Genomic DNA, 22,148 nt, shown 5'->3' with positions numbered 1-22,148 from the left:
AGGCTTTTCGAAGGAGCAAATGCTTTCCGTGAAGGACATATTCACCAGAAGGAGTGAACAGCACGAAGGATTAAGCGCCTCTGTTTTACCAAGACGACTAGTTAACTACGGTCACGTTTCACGTGCTCTTGCCAAGAATTGATATTTGCCCGTGCACGGAACAGCTAGCCGAAGTATATCATGCAGGCAGCAGGCGACGTTCTCGAAACAAGGCAGGGCAAATAGCGGACCGACACGGAGTCACCGAAAGGAAATACTTAAATGCCAGCGAAAAAAGTAGCAGCGAGCGCGATGACGGGACCAACTATGTTTCGCGAATCCGGTATCCAATCGCGACTTGCTACAAAGGCTTTCCTTTCCGGCGATCTCTGCGATGTGACGATAGTCCCGGAAGGACACCACGAGGGGGTGTCGGGGGTATTAAAAATAAATAAATATAAAACGTTCGATCCCAGGGAGCGTGGACTAACAAACAAAAGGCGCAGGCTGCGGGCTCGGCGTTCAGGATCGCGTCGCCGCGGCGATTGTGCGGCACTGCTGCGACTGCACGGTCGCGCTGTCACTGAAATACGCGAGCAATAGACAGAGGGCGACGTGGACGAGCGCCATTTGCTGCGCGGCAGTGACGTCACGCGGCTGTCGACGTGTTCAGTGCCGATTAGAGGGCGGGGGGCAGGGGGACCATAAGAAAAGGTGTGCAACAAAGCATACAGTCATTTCTTTTTCTTCGCCGAGGTGGAGCTGCAAGTAGTATAAACTGTGCGATAATAAATACAGTGTAAAAGAATGAGGTGTCCTATTGTGCACGGCAGTTTTTCGTGCAATATGGAAGCGAGAGTCGCACACCGGCACATAATTTCAGGACGCAAGAGACGTTAGCTTCGCCAGGAAAAAGCGAACGGCGATTTCGACATTATTCAATTGCCACATAATATTTAGGAATTGTTTTCGCGGCAGACTGAAAATACTATTTGGTCGCCGCGGTCAGAGCAGCTAACGTCATCTGTTCACTGCAAGATAACTATGCAGATCAGTGCCTGCGAATGAATTTAGACCACCCGGGCATGCACGTACTCGTCGGCGAGCAGAAAGCTCATTTGGACCGCGTTAGTCAATCACCGTTCTACAACGAAAGTCCGCTCTTCGTGCGACACGTTGCTCGCGGCCCGAGTGGGAAAAGGAGAGACGGGCGCGAACGCAGCACTTCCGCGCCGTCACGGATTTGCACGCAGTCTGCTCGGCCCCGTGGCTGGAGTTTTCGCTGCGAGTATCGGCGTGCATACACAAGAGCCGCATACTGAACTTGGCGCGCTTGAACTCAGTCGGAACGGCCCGAATACGAGGAAGCGGTTCCAAATCCGCGACGGCACACTGACGTGCTGGCGCCAAATACAGAACGTGGAGCTTTGATAATTTTCACTGGCAATAATCGACCCATTACCGCCAAAGTACCGGAACTGTAACTTTGAAAGGACGCTTTGTCCGTGAACACCGCTTCAGCTAGCGCCCCTTTAAAGAGCCCGAGTACGTTAATCACATTACGTTCCGATTGGAGCGAGGTCATCGAACCCACGGTGTCGCCGTTACAGCCAGAGAGCGACCGATCCATCAACGCGGTGATGCGAGCCCGACGTCGACTGACTGTGCGGGCGACGCATGGCTTCCAACGCCGCGGCGACGAGTGGCTGCGGGCTAATCGCGGACAGCCGAGGTCCTGCCAGCGTGCGAGCACCGGAAGTACGCGAGCGTCGTTCCCTCATCGAAACGCGGCCGCCACGTTCGGCAGTCGAACCCTCGACCTGAGCAGCATGACGCCGTATAGCCACCGTGCGGCCGGTTCGACCGAAACCGCGCGGCCTTTGCCGCTGGAAATATTTAAGCAATAACGGGCCGTTTGTGCCTTCCTTTACATAAATAGCTAGCCTTCAAACATTAGTGCGGTCAATGCTCGAATATGCATCCACAGTATACGGGATCCCCCCGTCAAGCCTCGCAATCAAGTCTGAGGCTCCTCCTTTCTCGTATTACCCGACAACGGCGTTCCGCCTTCAAAGTGGCGCGCACGTTTGTGAGCGTGTGCAACTCGCCTGTGCAGCCTCCTCGAAACTCGAACCGCGCTTCCGTGCGCGCGCGTGTGCAGATCGTATACGGCGCTGCGGGGCCCTCGAAAGTACCACGTCGGCATGGCGCGGTAATCGGGCAGCACGCGATGGAACGCCGAAAGACGGCGCTTGACGGGAATCGAACGTTCTCCTGGCGCGTAACGCACTTCGTCGCCAGCTCATCGGGCGACTTGGCGTAATAAATTCGTAAATAAAGTGATATACTCCCCACACGTCAATAGATCGGTCCGGAACGTGGGGACAAAATTGCAGCCAAAGTGTACAGTTCAAGTCTCGTCAAACGCGTATTTTCCGTTCGTCTACGCGTTTATTCAGAAACCAAAGTCGCGAAACTTGTTTGCAACCTCCCTGCACAGCCGAACTCTTTGCCAGGCATTAGCCGCAAACTCGGGCCAACGCGCGCTGTGACGCGCGTTGATTGCGAATCGACCGAGGTGCGCTGCAGTCACGAATCGGTGCTCTCGGGGAAGTTCGCGCGTCTTTCCGTCTGGCTCGGGGAAAATAGAAAGAAAAGGTGCCCGCAGAAGGCGCTCTTTTCCGACACACGCACGGCGGAACTGTCGCGCCAGCGAAACTGCGGCTCGCTGGGAGCCACAGTCGGCCCATGGCGGCGGACGCCGCGCTTATCGGAAACGGAATCGACCTCCGGGATCAAACGCGCGAGAGAGAAAAGCACATCTGCGGCGGCAAGCGGTGGAATCGGGACGTTTCGACTCGTCGGGTCTCGCGAGCCAGCGGTGGGAACCGGTTGACGAGAGACCTCGCGACACCGACGAAGCACGCGATACGGGCCGACGTGGCCGATGGTTCGCCGACCGCGCCATCGCTGCCCCCTCTGCGCGGCGGCTGTGCCGACCGTCGTCTCGCGGGTTCCCGACCGGCGCGGCACACGAGGAGAGCTGCGACACCGGCTTACGTGGACGCCCGACCCCGCCGGTGTTCCGAGAGTGCCCCCGTGCATACGTTAGTGGAAATGGCGATGAAGCAGTTTAGCACGGCTCTATTGACAATAATAGCAATCATAAGAATAATAGTAACCACTATGTTTCAATATTTGTTCAGAGGCAATTATGCCAGTAGCCGGTATTTCGGAAAACGACGACGGATGCGGTGAAAGCGTCTGTAATCGAAACTGCTGTATCGGCGTCGCAAAGTGTGATAACCGTAAAACAGTAAGTAAATGAAGAAAAACACAATATCAAGTTAAAATTGAATTTTGCATCTATTTAGCGTGCGAAACTGTTACCGGACTGAATTGTCGGTTGCCACAAACTGGCGCGTCTTAAAAGCCAACCCAAGACCTCCACCTCACCGTCGCGTGTCAATTTTTTGCGGCCATACGCAAACGGGGCTAAAGGAACAGGATACCGAGAAATAAGTGTTCGCGACAGAGTCCTTCTTACCATCGATAACCCGGCGCCGTCCAACGACGCCCGCTAATCGCCTACAGCTTTCGGCGACGTCCTCCCACTCGGACAGCGCCGCCTCGGAGGCCGGCACGACGCGGACAGCCCGTTGGTCTCGGATGAGCACAACTCGCTGCGTTCGGGACGAGCACGCGTGGGAAGCGAGAGCAGCGAGCACGTGTTCACTTCCTCGACCCGATTTCCGCACGCTTCCACGTACGTGTACGATACCGGCCACAAATGTAGTTATACCACCGGTTGTTAGCACAGGTGAAAGGAACGCAACGCTCGTACAGAAGCCCACGACAAGGCTTAGCCGAGTCGCGCCGTTTCAAATGTCCGCCGTAGTCTAACCGTTTGCGGATTCTGCGGGGGATTCGAACGGCGCCGATGGGTCGCGGTGATGTCGCCTCGCGCCGCCAAGGTCTGCGCCTTCCGGATGCGAGCGCGTTAGAGCGCGGGCACTGCCGGCGGCGGCAGCAGACGCCTTTCGTCTGCCCTGCGCGCGACGCGAACGCTGGATGCCGGCGCGCCGACCTGGCGCCCCTGCAGCCGAAGCGCACGCAACTCCACGGACATAAATCGACTCCCGGAGAGGCCCGGCAGATGCGAAACGACCCACCGCTTATCCACGGAACGCTTCGCGTGGGGGAGCTTGTGAATTGCCCATCACGCGCACATGTGTGCACCGCATCGTGTGTAACACGGAGTCGCGTGAACAGCCTTTGCTGCGTTGTAATGTATCGGGCTATTGTATAAGAGTCTCGCCGTGCCTTTGCAAGAAGCGCCTGCCGTGTTCGGTATACAAAAAGAAAAGAAAAAAGTAAGCGTACACGTTCTGCCGTTGCTGTACTCGAAATTTGCGGCCTTACGTCACTCCCAGGGTCCCGTGCGCGCGGCCACCTTTCCTCGCTACAGCGTGACGCTCAGCGCAGAAAGCACGTCTGGAGCGCTGACCAGTGTTCCATCGCATGACGCTTGATGTACACTGGCCAGAACTCCACCGACGACACGTTAGTGAGGCCAGACTTGGCAGCGACCCCCCCCCTCCCCCCATGATTTTGCAGGCACTGGGAGGCCATTTCGATAGCTTGCCATTAAAGGCGCTGTCAAGATTTTGAGTTCCAAATGGAGCGACTTTACGCACCGTTGGCGATCGATGCCCCCCCCCCCCCCCCCCGAATGGCTGCCATACTTTCCCTCATCTTACTCCACCGTATCGACGAACTTACGCCGTTATTCAACTTCGTGCTAACGCTTGCGCCGAATCTCGTGCCATACAAACTCGAGAGGAGCACTGCCGTCTGGAAAAGTCTATGCGCGAAGCGCCAACCGTCCGCACCGCCGGCATTCCACGCAGCGCCGCGCATTCGGCGCCCGTTACATCTTCCACGTGCGAGCCTCCTCTCCGCTCAGTGCAACACGTAGGCGACGCGCCCTCGCCCACCCGACCGCCACGCACTCGATGAGGCGGTCGCGCGGAACGCGTCCGGTTCGGCCGCGCCGTCTTCTGGCGACGCTAATCGATGCCGCTCGGCGGCTATCGCGGCCCTGACGTTGGCGCTATGCCCTCGTCGGCGTTCTTCATTTGCGCATGGAGCATAATGCACGGTCCACTTCGGCTGAAAGCTTGAAACGCACGTATAAACGCCCCGAGGCAAGATAAAACGCGCAATGCAGAAACAACGTATATGCAAAGCGCTCCTCCGCACGTCTCGTCTCCGCTCGCCTCGCGCCGCTAAATGAAAGATGTGCACGGAGAGCGAATTTACATGAACGCGAAACGAACGTATCGCGTGCTTTGTTCGAGCGCCCAAACGACGTGGCGAGCGAGGCGACAGCGCTACACGTGCAGCACGAAAGGGGAAGTGACCACGCATGCGCTGCAAGTTCCATACTTCAGAGAAAATTGTAACGAAAGCCGAAAAACTACCCGCGCAAATGTTCTGGAACGAGGCCATCCCTTCTCGTTTACGTTGCTGTAGCGTTCGTGTCCTTAAAAAAAAATAATGTTTTAAAAATGAAACGACAAGCACTCATATATCGGTAGGCGGCAATCGACACGAAAAAGGCCAGTCGCTATAGTCTCCCACCTTTGATCGCTGTTAGGTACGGCACCCATGGAAGAGAGCACTGCGGTTGGATCGCTTATCCTACATACAGCAGCATTCACGACAGAAATGATAATCGGCAAATAAAACTGAGCTGCACAGTGCTACTATAACATCTTAATATTCGGTATAGGCACTTCGTTACAGAAACTTAATTTCAACATCTCGTAAGCGGTGACGCCGAAAGTCACGAAATTAAAAGCTGAGCAATCCACCGCCCATCACGAACTGCACTGTTTGAAAACTAAGAAAAAGAAGGGGAGCAAATGCAATCAACATATTAGTTCTCAGAATGACAAGATGATGACATCAGATACTTTATCTCTAGTTAAAATGGCATTTAAACAAGTCGCCGTTAGCCGCATCACGACCTTCAGCCTGCGCCGAAAGCCACGTGGTTACCGGGAATCTTCTGCGATACGATGCTCGGTTTGTTTTTTCGAAATTTCCAAAATACGACAAGCAGCCTTCCGGTCATCGCAGGTGACAGCATCCGAGCAAAGGAAACCGACCACACATACCGCACAACCGAAATAAAGAAAAAGAAAACAAGGGGTATCTAGGTTACGACCCCGCCAGGTACCGGGATAGCCCAATCGACACAGCGATGAGCCAGTCAGTTGGCGCTCCGTTCAGCCTCTACAGGTTTGCACCATTGACCCACAGCTTTCGCGGACGCGTCGTCTGCATCGCATTTCGCACGCGCCGTCTGCAACGCCGGGACACTGCTTTGGCCGGTGTGGCGAGCCGGCCGGCAGGGCTGACATGCTAGCGATACGTGTCCTTTCCACGAAGCCCCGCCGCCACCTTCGCGTATCCGCGCGAAGAAAGGGTTAAAACAGCGGGCTCTGCTGCAAGGAGAGCTTCGAGGAAGGAATGTGCGGTACAACACGGTGGGGGCACGCATAACCGCGCAGCGAGCGACCGCACGGAGGGATCCGCTGCGCTAGCGCCCCAGCCTCACCTGCAACGACTTGCTCTCGCTCGCTTCCGGGGTCAGTCGTCTGCACCGGCCCAACTCGGTCTGCTTCGGCCGCGCTGTCAACGAGAGGCCGAGTTCGCCGGGAGGGGGGCGCCGCGCCAAGCCACGTGTACCTGTCAGACAGCTTCGTGACGTCAGCGGCTTGTGCTGACCGAACCTCCGGTTCCTGTGACATCGAGCCTTTGTGCCACCCGTTTTGCCGGCGCGTGTCGGTCAGTTTTAAGCCCTCTGGGTCGCAGTGGTTCGAGCACTGAGGCATTTGAGGCCTACACAGTGATTACGGAACTCCGTCAAGCTTTGGACACCTGAGAAAACAAATAGCGCGCCTGTTCCATGTTTACTTTTCCCATCTAAAAAGAGATGGCACTATAAGGCAAAAAGCGTTGCTCCAAACTTCTCGAAAACAGCGCGTGGTTTGAAGCAATAAAACGACAGACAACGACCAAAAGAAGTGCTAAATTTATTCATTTTTAGCACTTCTTTTGGTCGGCGTCTGTCGTTTCATTGCTTCATGTTTCATCCGGACCAGACGGGCTTCCGTCGAACCCTCGACTTCAGCGCGTGGTTTGAATCGCCTAGCAGGCAGACCAATTTCAATTTGGGGGTTGCTTCGTACTACATCATTCTGCGCCAACTACACTGTTACAAAATATAAACGCACCATGACGCTACAAATAAAAATACGAATCAGGGGTCTAAAATAAATTAAATTGGGAGCCTTACGTGTCGAAACCACGATATGATTGTGAGGCACGATGTAGGGGGGGGGGGGGTTCGGGTTGTTTTTAAACATCCGGGGTTCTTTAGCCCGTGCGTAAATATACGTAAGATATAACCATGAGAGCGAGTTTCGATAATTTTTCCGACCTATGACTCCTATGACTACAAGTACACAAAAGCCCTACATATAGCCATGCTCAGTGTGTATCTAGTACCATAGCTCGGCGCACTCACTCATGAGTGCACTCACACTCACTCGCACTCATTTCAAAGTACGAGTGCGAGTATGAGTACGAGTGTGAGTGAGTGCCAGTGAGTGTGGGCAGAGGTGAGTGCGAGTGAGTGGGATTGGAGGTGAGTACGAGTGCTCTGAGAGGCAGTGAGTGCGAGTGTGAGCGATTGCCAGTGTGTGTGAGTGGAGGTGAGTGCGAGTGCGACTGAGTGCCAGTGAGTGTGAGCGGAAGTGAGTGCTAGTAAGTGTCAGTGATTGTGAGTGGAAATGAGTGCGAGTGGGAGTGAGTGCGAGTGAGTGTGAGTGGAGGTTAGTGCGAGTAAGTGTCAGTGGGTGTGAGTGGAAATGAGTGCGAGTGTGAATGAGTGCGAGTGAGTGTGAGTGGAGGTTAGTGCGAGTAAGTGTCAGTGAGTGTGAGCGGAAATGAGTGCGAGTGTGAATGAGTGCGAGTGAGTTTGAGTGGAGGTTAGTGCGAGTAAGTGCCAGTGAGTGTGAGCGGAAATGAGTGCGAGTGGGGGTGAGTGCGAGTGAGTGTGAATGGAGGTGAGTGCGAGTAAGTGTCAGTGAGTGTGAGTGGAAATGAGTGCGAGTGTGAGTGAGTGTGAGTGGAGGTTAGTGCGAGTAAGTGTCAGTGAGTGTGAGCGGAAATGAGTGCGAGTGGGGGTGAGTGCGAGTGAGTGTGAATGGAGGTTAGTGCGAGTAAGTGTCAGTGAGTGTGAGTGGAAATGAGTGTGAGTGAATGAGTGCGAGTGAGTGTGAGTGGAGGTTAGTGCGAGTAAGTGTCAGTGAGTGTGAGCGGAAATGAGTGCGAGTGGGGGTGAGTGCGAGTGAGTGTGAATGGAGGTGAGTGCGAGTGTCAGTGAGTGTGAGTGGAAATGAGTGCGAGTGTGAATGAGTGCGAGTGAGTGTGAGTGGAGGTTAGTGCGAGTAAGTGTCAGTAAGTGTGAGTGGAAATGAGTGCGAGTGTGAATGAGTGCGAGTGAGTGTGAGTGGAGGTTAGTGCGAGTAAGTGTCAGTGAGTGTGAGTGGAGGTTAGTGCGAGTAAGTGTCAGTGAGTGTGAGCGGAAATTAGTGCGAGTGGGGGTGAGTGCGAGTGAGTGTGAATGCAGGTGAGTGCGAGTAAGTGTCAGTGAGTGTGAGTGGAAATGAGTGCGAGTGTGAATGAGTGCGAGCGAGTGAGAGTGGAGGTTAGTGCGAGTAAGTGTCAGTGAGTGTGAGCGGAAATGAGTGCGAGTGGAGGTGAGTGGGAGTGAGTGTCAGTGAGTGTAAGCGTAGGAGAGTGTGAACGTGACTGAGTACTGTGAGTGTGAACGTGGCTGAGTAGTGGGAGTGGGAGTGGGAACGTGAGTGAGTGCCTGTGAGTGCGAGTGCAGGTGAGTGTGAACGTGAGTGAATGCGAGTGCAGGTGAGTGCGAACGTGAGTGTGAGTGCAGGTGAGTGCGAACGTGGGTGAGTGGAGGCGCACGTGAACATGAGTTATTGAGTGCGGGTGAGTGTGAATGTGATTGAGTGCTTGCGTATTGAGGTAACTCTGAATATGAGTGTGAATGACGGTATGAATGTGAGTAAGTGCTCGTGAGCGTTAGTACACGTGAGTACGAAGGTGACTGAATGAGCGTGAGTAGACGTGAGTATTAACGTGGGTGAGTATATCACAGCTAGCACAACAACTGAAGACATTTAAAGTTCCTAGTGAGAGTGGAACGCGACAGCGTAAACGTGCTCCGTTCGCATCACAAATCATGGGAGGCTGTCGTTGGCAGGACCTTATCGAAGAGGAAGTGGACGCAGCATCGAATGCACGTGCATGTGCCCCGTCCGAGCCTCTTCATATAAAACCCCGTTTAAGAGCGTGGCCACCATCGACCGACAGTGGCTGAATTCGGCAATAAAGAAAAAAAAGACAGTGGCTGAATGGGTTAACGCGCTGGTCTCGCAACCCAATTTTATTTTCAGGTTAACGTCTACTTATTTACTGCCTTTATCAGAAATTTTCACTGACGGCCAACAGACGCCGACACCGCCGACACCAGTTTTTCTGTGGCCCGCGAGAAGCAAAACCAAATAGTCATCTTCACGACTCAGGCTGACGAGCACGCCACTGGAACTCGACGAAGTGCTTTTCTGGTTATCGTAGGCGTAACCAGACAGGGGGCTAGCTGGTTGGGGGGGGGGGGTTAATTTAAAAATTTTGCCTTTATGGTGAACGCATTACGCATGATTCAGCGAACTTCCCAGATAATAATTTCCGGGGTTTTACTTTCCAAAACTACGATATGATTAAGAGCCACGCCGCAGTGGCGGATTCCGGATTAATGAACAGCTGAGGTTCGGGCATGCCGCCACCATCGAAATGTGGCCGCCGTGGCCGGGGATCGAGCCCGTGTCTTCGAGCTTAGCAGTGCTACTTTTCAAATATAATGACGCTTAACAGAACCACAAGAACAATCTCAAACGATAGCACAAACACAAAAGCCAACGGATTCTGTTATGCTCAGTTCGACGTGCCTACTGGTGTAAATTCTAGGATTACAGGTATTCTGGGCTGTTCACCATGTTCGCGATATTTCCGCCCAAAACAGCTTTGGTAGCAAAGTGAATTAAAATAACCCAGTCGATGGCCACGAGTGTAACCCTAAATGCAAACTATGTGGGGGACAACACCCAACGGCCGATAGAGAATGCAAGAACAAATACAAAACTCCCTACGTAATAACGAAAAGGCAGTGGGAGCGCAAGATGGCGGAACAGCGCGTACAACAACTAGCATCCGGAGAGTTTCCACCGTTGATGACGTGAGCAGGAGCGAGCGGCACAGCTGGTCGCCATGAGTCACGCTCGCGTGGGAACAACAGCGAAAGCCGAAAGAGAAGCATGAGCCGCCACCGCCGATCCCAATCCAAAGACAGAGTAGCCTGGGCAGACGTAGCAAAGTCGGGGGTAACCAAGAAAGAGCAGCAGCAACAGCAGCAGCAGCAGCAGTGACAGCAGCAGCAGTCACCGCCATATAGAAGTGGTGGAGGGAAATTTAAAGACGAAAGTGAAGCAATGAAGGCGCTAAGAGAAGCAAACGAGGCGTTGCGGAAGAAGAACACTGAACTAGAGGCGACAGTCAATAAGATCAGTAAGGAAATGGCAGAGATCAAGAGAACGATGACAGTCCAGCTACAGCAGCAGCAGGCACAGCATTTATCGCCACAACCACAGCAGATGGCAATGACCGAGGATGAACCAGAAGTAGCGGTGAACCCGAAGACAGAGAACACGGCCTCGGCGGGCCCAGCACCCAAGAGAAGAGCAATTGAAAATCTTAAAGAGCGAAGACTCAGCGATACGGTAGACAACCTTGAAGATAGGCTCAACCACTTCGAAGAGTATATTCGCACGACATTCACCAAGACAATCACCGACCGTTTCATAGCAATTGAACAGACGTGCCAGCAATTAACTACGACAGTACAGAATTTGTCGACGCAAATGGCTAACTTTCAGCAAACATGGATAGGACATCAACCACCGCAACCACAACAGCAGTGAAAGGCCTCCTGGTCTGGCATTGGAATTACAAGGGTTTTACTGGGAAAAAGGCTGTACTTCAGCAACACTTAGAAGAAGTATCAGGAAAGCCAGATATTATCATGTTGCAAGGGACCCTCATTGAGGAAGTAAAGCTCTCTGGTTACCGGTCCCACGCCAGCCCACCAAGCCTCCGGACCGCGGCCGGCAGTAACGGCAGGGGATTGCACCTTGGAGAGAAAAGGCATCATGTACGTCGGGCACGAGTTATTGAGCAAGAGCCCAATCGAGCACACCATGGTAGAGGTGGTTACCGGGAAAAAGCAGAAGGAAAGCACTTTTCTGGTAAACGTGTACAGTAGCCCGTCGCACGGAAAGCATACATTCAAAGCACTGTTACACAAAGCGTGCAACGTCGCGGGGCCCGACAAAAGGCTGGTAATCTGCGGGGACTTTAACGCGCCGAATCAAGCCAGGGGTTACCCCAAAACATTGGCAAAGGGCAGGGACTTAATGCAAGATGCTACCGACTTGGGACTAAATCTAATCCCCGACGCAGCATACCCTACAAGAATCGGCTACTCGATCACCCAAGACACAACGGCCGATCTCACTTTCTTCAGGAGTAATGGCGGTGGTATGGCGGACTTTGAATGACGAAACACGGGCCACGAATTGGGAAGTGACCATTACATTGTGGAGGTCACTGCCCCGCTCAGTGGTAACGACGAAGTTGGCAGAAGCTTTCGGAAACATAAATTTACTGACTGGGACGCGTTTCGAGGATTGTTACCCGAGGAGCAGACCGAAATTACGGACATGGAGGAGTGGTCCACCGAGATTGTAAACAAGGTAGAAAAGGTCACCAAGGAAGTCGAGACGGACGAGCGTGTCCACAGGGTCGACAGCCGCCTCGCCCACCCCATCGCAGCCAAGCAGTCCATCCTGTCAAGATGGAAGACGCAGAGGACAAACAGAAAGCTACGCAAGAAGGTCGCCGAACTCAACCGCGAGATCGAGTCCCACAGCCGAGTGCTATGCACTCAGCAATGGAATGAGGTTTGTAACGCAGCGGACGGCTAGATGCACTGCGGCAAGACGTGGAGTATGCTGAGGCATCTTTTGGATGCGACCACGACCAAGTCTCACCAGCACCACAACCTGGCCAAGATCATCCACAGGGCGCTGATCGAGCACGGGGAAGACGAAGTGAAGAAACGCCACGACGACAAGTACCTCCCGGTCACTCCCACAAAGACGCACCCGGATTACCTAGACGAAGCAAACGAACGGCTAGATCGAGACATTGAAGTATGGGAAGTAAGGGTTGCCCTGCACGATCTCAACAGCAACTCCGCCGCTGGTCCCGACCGCGTTATGAACAGAGCGCTAAAAAATCTTAACGAAGCGGCCATCGACAACCTCACTGCCTACTTCAACACTTGCTGGCGAGCCGGATCATTACCCCGGCAGTGGAAATCAGCCAAGACCATCTTGATTCCCAAGCCGGGCAAACCACCCAACATTGAGAACCTCCGGCCGATCTCGCTTACATCCTGTGTGGGCAAAGCGTTGGAGCATGTACTCATTAACAGGTGGCAGAGGTACCTGGAAGATTCAGGGCTCTACCCAAACACAGTCATCGGGTTTCGAAACAAGCTCGGAACTCAGGACGCCATGATACAACTGAAAAATGAAATCTTCGATGACACTACCAAAAGGAAAGACAAGCGAGATATCTTGGGTTTGGACCTGCAGAGCGCTTTTGACAAAGTGAGACACTCTGCGATTCTGGCCCAGGTGTCACGGCTAAACATGGGCAAGAGAACATATGCGTACACCAAGGATTTTTTGACGGAGCGGACTACCGAAATCATCGCCGGTGACCTGCGGCTCCAAAAGAAGAAGCTCGGCAGTGTCGGGACCCCCCAGGGCTCAGTCATCTCACCATTACTTTTCAACCTTGTAATGATAGGGGTGGCCTAGCGCCTCTCACGAGTCGCGCGGGTCCGACACACCATCTATGCCGACGACATAATGCTCTGGGTCCCAGGAGGAAGCGACGGACACATCGAGAATACATTGCAAGAGGCGGCTGACGCTATCGAAGAGCAGCTGGACGGGTCTGGGCTCATCTGCTCTCCAAGCAAGTTTCAGCTGTTGGTGATTTCTCCGAAAAAAGCAGCTAGGAAGACGAAAGGCAACGAACCTGCGAGAGAGCAAGACACAATAAAGATCAAGACGAGCGATGGTCACATGATCCCGGTTGTCGAGAAGATCCGAGTGCTGGGGATGCTGATTGAGCGCAAATGAGTCAACGGCGAGACGGTCAACCGTCTCGCGGCCAAAGTCACCACGGCCATCCGCCTCATTAAGAGGGTGTCGCACAGAACAGCAGGCATGAAGGAAGAAAGCCTCACCCGGCTAGTGGAATCCTTCGCTATAAACCACATTACATATGTTGCTGCTTTCCACAACTGGAGGCAGTGCGAACGAAATGAGATCAATGCCCTCATACGCAAAGCGTACAAGGCTGCACTCGGACTTCTCGACTGCACAAGCACCGACAAGTTCCTGGCCCTTGGAGTGCATAACACCCTGGAGGAAATCGCCGAGGCGCAGAGGACCGCTCAGCTCGCGCGGCTATCGGAAACAAGAACGGGCAGACAAGTGCTGCGTGACCTAGGCCTGGGACCAAAGGAAAGGGGACCCGAAAATACAGAAGTGCCTGTACCGGACGCAATTAGTAGACGGCTACGTGTATGTCCGGTGCCAAGAAACATGAACCCTGAGTTTCACAAAGAGCGGCGGGCGGCGAGGGCCAAGGCGCTCATCGATCTCCATGCCAAAGACAGGGGTGCCGTGTTTGTGGACGCGGCAGAGTATCCACATGAGAGAAAGGCATTCGCCGCTGCAGTCGTCGGGGCATCGACCGGTGCAACGAGAACAGCGGCGAGTGTGCGGACTCGAGGGGCGCATCAAGCCGAGGAGGTGGCCATTGCCCTAGCCATCGCCGACCCCGAGTGCACGACTATGCTCTGTGATTCTAGGACGGCAGTGAAAAATTACGCCAGAGCAAGGGTGTGTGGTGAAGCCGCGCGTGTGTTGCGTGTGGTCGATCTCGCGAGTGAAAGTCGGTGTGTTGTGATAAAGTGGTTTCCGGCCCACATGGGCAGTGATGTGTCGGATAACGCAAACCACAACGAGACGGCGAACGCTGCGGCGCAAGGACTAACCAACCGTGCCGCTGCTACTACGGCCGACCCGTCGTGGTGATGGGAAACCAAGGACAATATGAGTTCCTACAACGAAATTGTGAAATTGTACCTACTAGAGCGAAGGACTATGCCACCACCTCATCCGGGCTTGACCCGTAAGGAGGCGGTTTTACATCGACAACTTCAAACGGGGTCGTTATTCACCCCGGTGCTGATGAGGCATGTGTGTCCAAGTGTTTATGAAAGGGATCTGTGTTGTGTGTGCCAAAAGGAAAGAGCCACTGCAGCTAACATTCTTTGGCACTGTGCTAAGAATCCGCACGAAGCTGCAACGATGACAACGATACCGCCGCGGCTCGACGCCGCAACGAGATGCTATGACCAAGATGTCCAAACCCAGGCCGTCCAACAGATCTGGGCGGCCCTCGAAAGGCAACGACCGAGCGAAACCAGAGGGAGGCTGCTACCCCAAAAGAGGGGCAGGCGCAGTCGACCAAAGAGGCGCCACACGTCGCGAAGACGTCATGGCCGCGTCACGGTAACGCCTCCCTAACAGGGGAAGGCTAACCGCTCTGCAGGCATTTACAACAAAGTTTCTTCACTCACTCACTCACTCTGCAAAATGTTCAAATTAACTAGTTTCTTCAGGACTGAAAAAAACTAAGCGTAGAGACATGTCTCCTCATCCAGAACGCCTGGCAGGCTTCTTCTCGTCACGTGACACTCGCCCCTCCCAGTTTCGGCACTTGCTCGGGAGGCGTAGATCAGCTTCGATAGAGTTACGCGAGTTGAGACATTAAATAGTAAGTTGCGCTGTTTGCGCATGAGTCTTTATCTATTTTATATTGCACAATGGTCGATAAACAATGACAGAGCGGTGTTAACCTGACCGAAGGAAGTGATTTTAGTGCATTTCTGCCGACTATCTGCGTTTCTCCATTTTTTTTTCTCTTTTGTCGCATAATGTTGACTGTCTGCTGCTAGTCGGAAGTGATTTAAAGCCAGGTCACTTTCTCCAGCCCTGCGAAACTTGCACGTACCACATTGCTGTAGTTTATACAGTTTTGACGAGTTCTCGGCATTCATTGTGCGAATGGCTCTTCCGCCGAATCCTCGTTGTTAGGCAGGCCAAGGGTGGAAAAGTATTTCCTTTCCTACAGCGAAAAGAGCGCGATTGAATGCGCTCAAGCAGGCAAAGGGAAGTCGCGTAGCCTTTATTAATTTTTTTAGGAGTACTGCGGATCTCACAAGAGATCGTTGCAGGGAGGGCATACATATAAATACGAAACAAGCACAATCAAGTAATTTATACAATGGAAAACACTAAAACCACTAGCAGAATTAATACATAAAATTATTAGTAGCAGTGCGCTTTGTTTGAGTAAAAAATAGAAATCACGAAAAATACGATGACAGGATCCGCGATGATGCGATCGGATTATTCAACCAAAATCCCACACAAGTTTTCAAAAAAAAATGTTCACAGAAAGTGTTCTGCATGTACATTAATTTCCACCATAGCTAATGTTACGCTTCGCTTGCGTGGCAACTGTTAGCGCGAGCGCAAAGCGCAGAGACATTCAATACCAGGCAAGGGAAGACCTTTGCAGACGGCGCCAAAGGGCCGGGAAGAGTAAAGGCTCCACCATTGGCACGCGTCGGCAAGCTTCGGCACGCGCCGACAAGCGAACGCTTCACGTCGGTCGGAGGGCACGCAACCGCTGGCCGCAAGCTCCAACACGCGCCGAAGCTCGCTTCCTCGGCTGCGGCGCACTGTTGCTGGACTACTTTGTCCTCATCCCTCAAAGTCCGGCCTAAAACAGCCTGTTGTAAACTAAGCTTGAAACAATAAGTTAGTGGTCTGTATGTTCTTTCACATATGAAAGAACACGTTTGAATAATGTACGCCTGCCGCAACAGTTTCTCTTTCCCTTCGAAGTAACAATAGAGCACGAAATATCGACGTCAGTTCTCGCGCTCGCGCGTCCCCCCCAGTCTGTTTACAAGATCGCTTTGCAAACACCTACACGACGATGCCATATCATATCAAAAACTGTTGCACCATTTCGTTTTTTTTTTAGCTCATTGCACAGCCAACTATGTAAGAATTAGGCGTGCAAAGTATGAAAAATCTGTGTTGGAAATATTGTCACGTAGCAGTGAGGGTAAATAAATAGTGCAGACTCAGTCGCAACGGTAGCGGCGAGCAATGTCGGCAGTCGTCGCAAATCTCATCTGCGTGTCAAGCGCGTCGGTTTGCATGCGTCAGTCGTCGAAAGTTGCAGCCTATTCGCTGGTGCCCGGACGCCTTCCAGAAACTACTGCACAATTCGTGTCGCGTATGCAATCAGATTATACAAGGTTCTTCGACAACAGACAACCGACAGAACAATAGATAACATTCGCGATATTTTCGATACGTGCAGGCGCATCCTGCGCCGAGCGATAACGCTTAACATTTTTTAGCCGGTGAAATACCGTAACCAGATACAGATAAAGCATCCATGTCAATATAATTATGCTTGTTGGTGCATGAAAGAAACGTGAAAAAGTGGGTTCTGAGAAAATCAGCAAAAAAGAATAGAAACACCTGTAGCACTCGCAAAAAAACAAAATCCAGAATAGCTAAAATTTACGCGATTCGTAGCTTGTCTCCTCCCGGTTCTACTTGATTCTGTCAAATCTCGCCGATGGAGCACCTCATTTATTATTCTAAGTTATTTTGGCGCATCAACACCGAATCGGGAGGCCTTCACATTGATTGTATTGCTAGAAAACATTTCCGCAGTATAAAGGCCATGTTCTATTGTAACTGGTTTCAACATGTCAAGTTTGTCTTTCTGGACATTTATGGAATGACATACCCTCAGATAATACAAGCTTGAGGATTGGAGGGTTTTAATAGGGGCCTTTCGTTGCCCTTAGTCAAATTATATTATTGAAGTGCTCATTCGAATGTATGGGGGCAGCTCATTTGCATAATATAAGAAAAAATACATAAACAGGTTATTTTAACAATTTATACACTTCGTCACCACAAAAAAATATCTTTTTATTGTTTTCAGCCTGCTATGATGTTTTGAGTGAGTAAGATATATTCAATTTGTTCTTTGAGGCATGTAATACTTGCTGTGGCATATTATTTTATTGCACAACACTGGATACAGTAGCCAACCATCATCAAAACTCAGAACAAATTAATAGCGCAATGCATATGATCAGGCACGTAGCATATTATTGCATTTTATTAATTCATGCCTTCTTTTTAATTACACAAAAGCTACTGCACTGAATTAGTATACTAGTACATAATTAAAAAGCACGATTTTATACTATGATAATAATCAATTATTCAAATGTTGATCATAGTGCCCAGGAACAGCTAGAGAGCCTTCGTACTGGTGCACTTAACGAGCAATATGTGAGAAAAAATGTACGGAAAACATGAATGTGGTAGACAAAAAATGCAAGATAGAGAAACAAATAGGGAAGAAAGGAAACGAGGAAGAGTAAAAGGGAGTTGATCATACATGATTATCTACAGATACAGAAAACACAGGAAATGAACTCTGAAGTAAGTCAATACAGGCACAGTTCTTATGTATTTTGTAGTCGAGCCATATATAGCACAGTCTTGCAAGAAGGCCAGGCAAAGAATGTGGAATGCTGCCTGGTATACTGTTGTGCCACGAACAAATGCATATGATCAAGAAGCTCTGGGGAATGTATAATGTCATGGACCACCTTATACAGGAACAAAAGGTCTGATTAATTAAGTCTTGAACCTAGAGGTGCGAGTTGAGGTTTATTTGAGCAGGCTTAACTGTGGTCGCCAGAATGCGAAAAGTGGTGCTTGCAGAGACATATCAATTTATTCTGGGCACGTTCAATGAGGTCAGAATTAGATTTGCACGTTGCACCTCCTCTTACAGAGGCATACTCGAGTAGTGGAAGGCACACAGCAGAATTTGAGAAACACAGCAGGTGAATAGAAATCATGCAATATACGGCATGTAATTTCAAGAGCGTGAATGGCATGTTGTGTAATTATGTATGGGAAGAGTGAGTGAGTGAGTGAGTGAATAAACTTTTATTTGGTCCAGCAAAGCGCGATAAAACGCGCACCCGGCTAATCCCACGACGGGACTGACAGATCTAGTCTGCCGGCCCGATCGCGGGCGCGCTGGACGGCCAGGATTTGATCCTCAAAGACAGGACTTCGCAGGAGCGCGTCCCACTCTTCCTTGGTGAACTTCGGGCCCAGCGACCCGCACTCCCAGAGCATATGAGGCAACGTAGCTACCTCACCACAGGCCACGCAAGAACAATTTGGATAAATCTCTGGATATATGCTATTAAGGGACGCCGGATTTGGGTACGAGTTCGTTTGCAGAAGTCTTAGTGTGACCGCCTGCGGCCTGCTTAGCTTGGAGTGAGGCGGGGGGAAAACCCTTCTCTCTAAGTAAAAGAGTAAAAGTGATTAAAAGTAAAAGAGTAAGTAAAAGTGATTTCGTTGTGTGTGAGAGGAGCGTCTCTGTGTCCGGGGAGAGAGTCGCCCGATCCGAGGGCAGCGCGGTCGGTAAAGCCACGCGCAGCCTCGTGGGCAGACTCGTTGAGGTTCAGAGGAACCCCCTCAATCGCCCCGACGTGTGCAGGGAACCAAACGATCGAGTGCATGGAGGTGTTGCCCTGTTTGGCGCCTTTCAGAATTTGAACTACCTGCCGGGCTACCCGGCCTTTCTGGAATGCCCTGATGGCGGCTTTCGAATCGCTATACACCCTGTCTCTCCGACCGTCTTGCATGGCGAGTGCAATGGCCACTTGCTCGGCCACCTCTGGGTTCGTCGTCCGGACGGAAGCACAGTTGATGACTTTGCCCAGCGTGTCAATGACGGAAATCGCAAAAGCCTTGCCGTCTCGGTATGCAGCTGCGTCCACGAAGCTTGCTGCGATTTTGTCTTTGTTTATTTGCTTTAGTATATTAAATGCTCTTGCCATGCGACGACCTGCGTTGTGAACGGGATGAACGTTGCGGGGCAAAGGGGCGACCACGATCTTCTCCCCTATTTCTCTGGAGATTTGGGTGTCTTCAGCCAAGTTCTTGGTTGGTGCCAGTCCGATCTCCTCGAGGATACGCCTGCCGGCTGGCGTGGTGGACAGCCGAGTTAGCTGGGCCCGTTCCTGAGCCTCGGCTATCTCCTCCATGGTGTTGTGTATGCCGAGCCGAAGGAGGTCCTCTGTATGCGTTCTGACGGGCAGCCCGAGGGCTCTCTTGAAGAATTTTCTAATGAGGGCATTAAGCTTTTCCCGCTCGGCTCTGAGCCAGTTGTGCATGGCCACCGTGTAGGTGACACAGCACAAAGGCGTTGATGAGCCGAAGCAGGTTGTCCTCCTTGAGGCCGCGATGTCTGTTCGTGACCCTTCGGACGAGGCGAAAAGCATTGTCGGTTTTCGCAATTATCTTGCGTAGCGCAGTGCCGTTGCCGCCGCGTGATTCTATGAACATACCCAGGACTCTGATGGTGTCGACCCTGGGTATCGGGTCACCGCTCCGAGTGAACAGGTGAATGTCACTTTCCGAGACCGGTTTCCAGCCCTTGGGTCTGCGGCCTTTTTCTTTTCTATAAAGGAGAAGCTCAGATTTGATCGGGGAACATCTGAGTCCGGTGGGTAGCAGGTACTGCTCCGTGACGTGTACCGCCTCTTGCATGGCGCTTTCCACTTGCCCTTCGCTACCGTATGTATGGGAAGAGAAGCTTAGCATTTTGTCGTAGTACGTGCACACCAACATCTCTCATGTCATTGACCCTGAGCACATGAGCATCCCGTAGGGTGTATGAAAATGGCACATGGTGTATTCTCCGCATATACCTTAATGCCATAGTATTGGAAGCATTTAAGAGTACCTTATTGTTTCTGCACCAGTTTAGAGTGAAAAAAATGTCTTTTTGGATGTCGATGCAGTGGTGAACGCTGCTGACATTCTCAAATAGTTTTAAGTCGTCGGCACACAAAACCATGTTGTTCATTCATTAAAATGCTCTTAGCACTAACAGAAAGCAAGGAATCCAATACCGATTCAAACAGTTTTGATGCACTACAGAGGATAGGTATAGGCCGGCAGTTAGTAACTGCACATCTAGCAGCCGATTTGTGCACGGGAAATGTCCATGCTACCTTCCGAGTGCTAGACAACGTACTGGACTTTAGGGAACTATTGAAGATGCTTGTGAGAACGGAGAACAAGTTTGCTTCCATACATCTTAACCCTTTCAGACACCACTTTATCCCGTTGATTGAAAACTTACTTTCACCACATCCTTTGCATCTTCAGAATCATAGAAAGTGTACAGTTGCAGAAAAGATTAAGAATTTTCAATTGTTTAGCGAGTTTTGTCAAGTTTACAAGATTTCGACTCCATGCGAAAACTCACTACAGGAACACCAAATATGAGAACATATACTATTTCGTTTTTTGAAGCTTGAAAAGCACTTATCCAGCCACTTGGAAATTATGCCTGGTGCATGACATTGTGAAAAACAATGAAAGAAGTGAATCCGCTACATACAACGTATTAACACAGAGTAAAAACACCCAGCCGTTTACCTTCCCACTCATTTTGCTAAAATATTCTGCACGTTATTCAAAATTGCAGCACAGTTCCAATAACAAGTGTTTCGAGATGTAGGAAACACCATTTGAAATACCATTACTTACATCACTGTTTTTGCTATTGATGCACTCTCCTGCTGTGCACAAATGTGTAGACAGCGTCTCAACGGGTTAAGCTCTGCGGAAGAAATACCATCAGCACCACAAGAAAGGGAAGGTTTGAGGCACTTCATACCCTTGAAAACAAGGTTTTCATTGACTGATTTCACTTATAGCGTACACACCGTGCGAGACTGAGAAGGAAGGTTAGTTGAAGCACATTTCACAGCGAACAGAAATGTTCTGCAATGGCATCAGCAGGGCTCGAGACAGCATCCACATTTTCATCAAGAAGACATACATCTTTGGCAGTCTTTTTAGAAGAGTGAGAGCGCACGAAGCTCCAGAAATACTTTGAATTATGAGTCACGCTTACTTCAACACTATCAATGTGGTCGTAGTAGTAGTAGTAGTAGCAGTAATAATAATAATAATAATAATAATAATAATAATAATAATAATAATAATAATAATAATAATAATAATCTTAGTGGTAGCATGACACTCTAGACTTTAAAGAAAGGCTGATGCCTTATGTTAGAGCGTCTGATAGCCAGCCATCAAGAGCAGGAATTTTCAGGGTGTGCCAGTTGAGGGGTTTGAGGTAACACTCCTAGGCTGGCATGAGCTTTTGACAACCGAAAAGACGGGAGTAGAGGGTGCGTGTTGTCTGGCGCTGAACAAGCTTAAGTTTGTTAGCGTCGTGTGTTTGGAATGGGGACTATACTGATTTATTTATTTATTTTATTTTATTTTATTATTTATTGATTGATTTATTATACCTCAAATGCCCCGTTGAGGGGTACTACAAGAGGGGTGGGTTGTTACATCAGTTGATAGGGTGATTGATGAATTCCTTGAATTTGCTGGGGTCGGAGTGGTGCATGGCGCCGGTGGGCAGGTTATTCCAGTGTTTGGCTGTTTGTACAAAAAAATGAATGCAGGTGGCCCGAAGAACGTGCTGCTGGTGGATAAACTGCCCTTCCACGGCTTGTGCGGCAATGAAGTCCGGTGGGCGGGAGCGATAGCAGATGGGGAAGGCGATGCGTGATAGAATTCTTAAAAAAGACAAAGGTGAGAAATTATGCGTCGAGAGGCTGAAGTATTGGCGCGATATTTAAGGGCAGA

General features: G+C 51.0%; 1 protein-coding gene and 1 pseudogene across 4 annotated transcripts in view; one reads left to right on the top strand and one right to left on the bottom strand.

Annotated features, from left to right (window-relative positions):
- The window catches only part of LOC142590727 (calumenin-A-like), a 50,918-nt gene extending 44,160 nt beyond the window's left edge, over positions 1-6,758 (bottom strand). For 2 of the 4 annotated variants that reach the window (XM_075703156.1, XM_075703159.1), the window contains exon 1: positions 471-619. The gene's annotated coding sequence lies outside the window, so the exon portion shown is untranslated. Of the gene's footprint in view, positions 1-470; positions 620-3,526; positions 3,791-6,604 lie in introns of those variants that run through there. The other 2 variants (XM_075703157.1, XM_075703158.1) reach the window with 2 other exon arrangements.
- A 5,151-nt stretch (positions 6,759-11,909) lies between these two features.
- LOC142590805 (uncharacterized) lies at positions 11,910-22,071 on the top strand (annotated as a pseudogene).
- The last annotated feature ends 77 nt before the right edge of the window (positions 22,072-22,148 follow it).

This window comes from Dermacentor variabilis, chromosome 8, assembly GCF_050947875.1.
Source record: "Dermacentor variabilis isolate Ectoservices chromosome 8, ASM5094787v1, whole genome shotgun sequence".
NCBI classification, from domain to species: domain Eukaryota; kingdom Metazoa; phylum Arthropoda; class Arachnida; order Ixodida; family Ixodidae; genus Dermacentor; species Dermacentor variabilis.
Note: the sequence above shows the minus strand (reverse complement) of the source record. Positions and strands in the feature narration are given on the sequence as shown.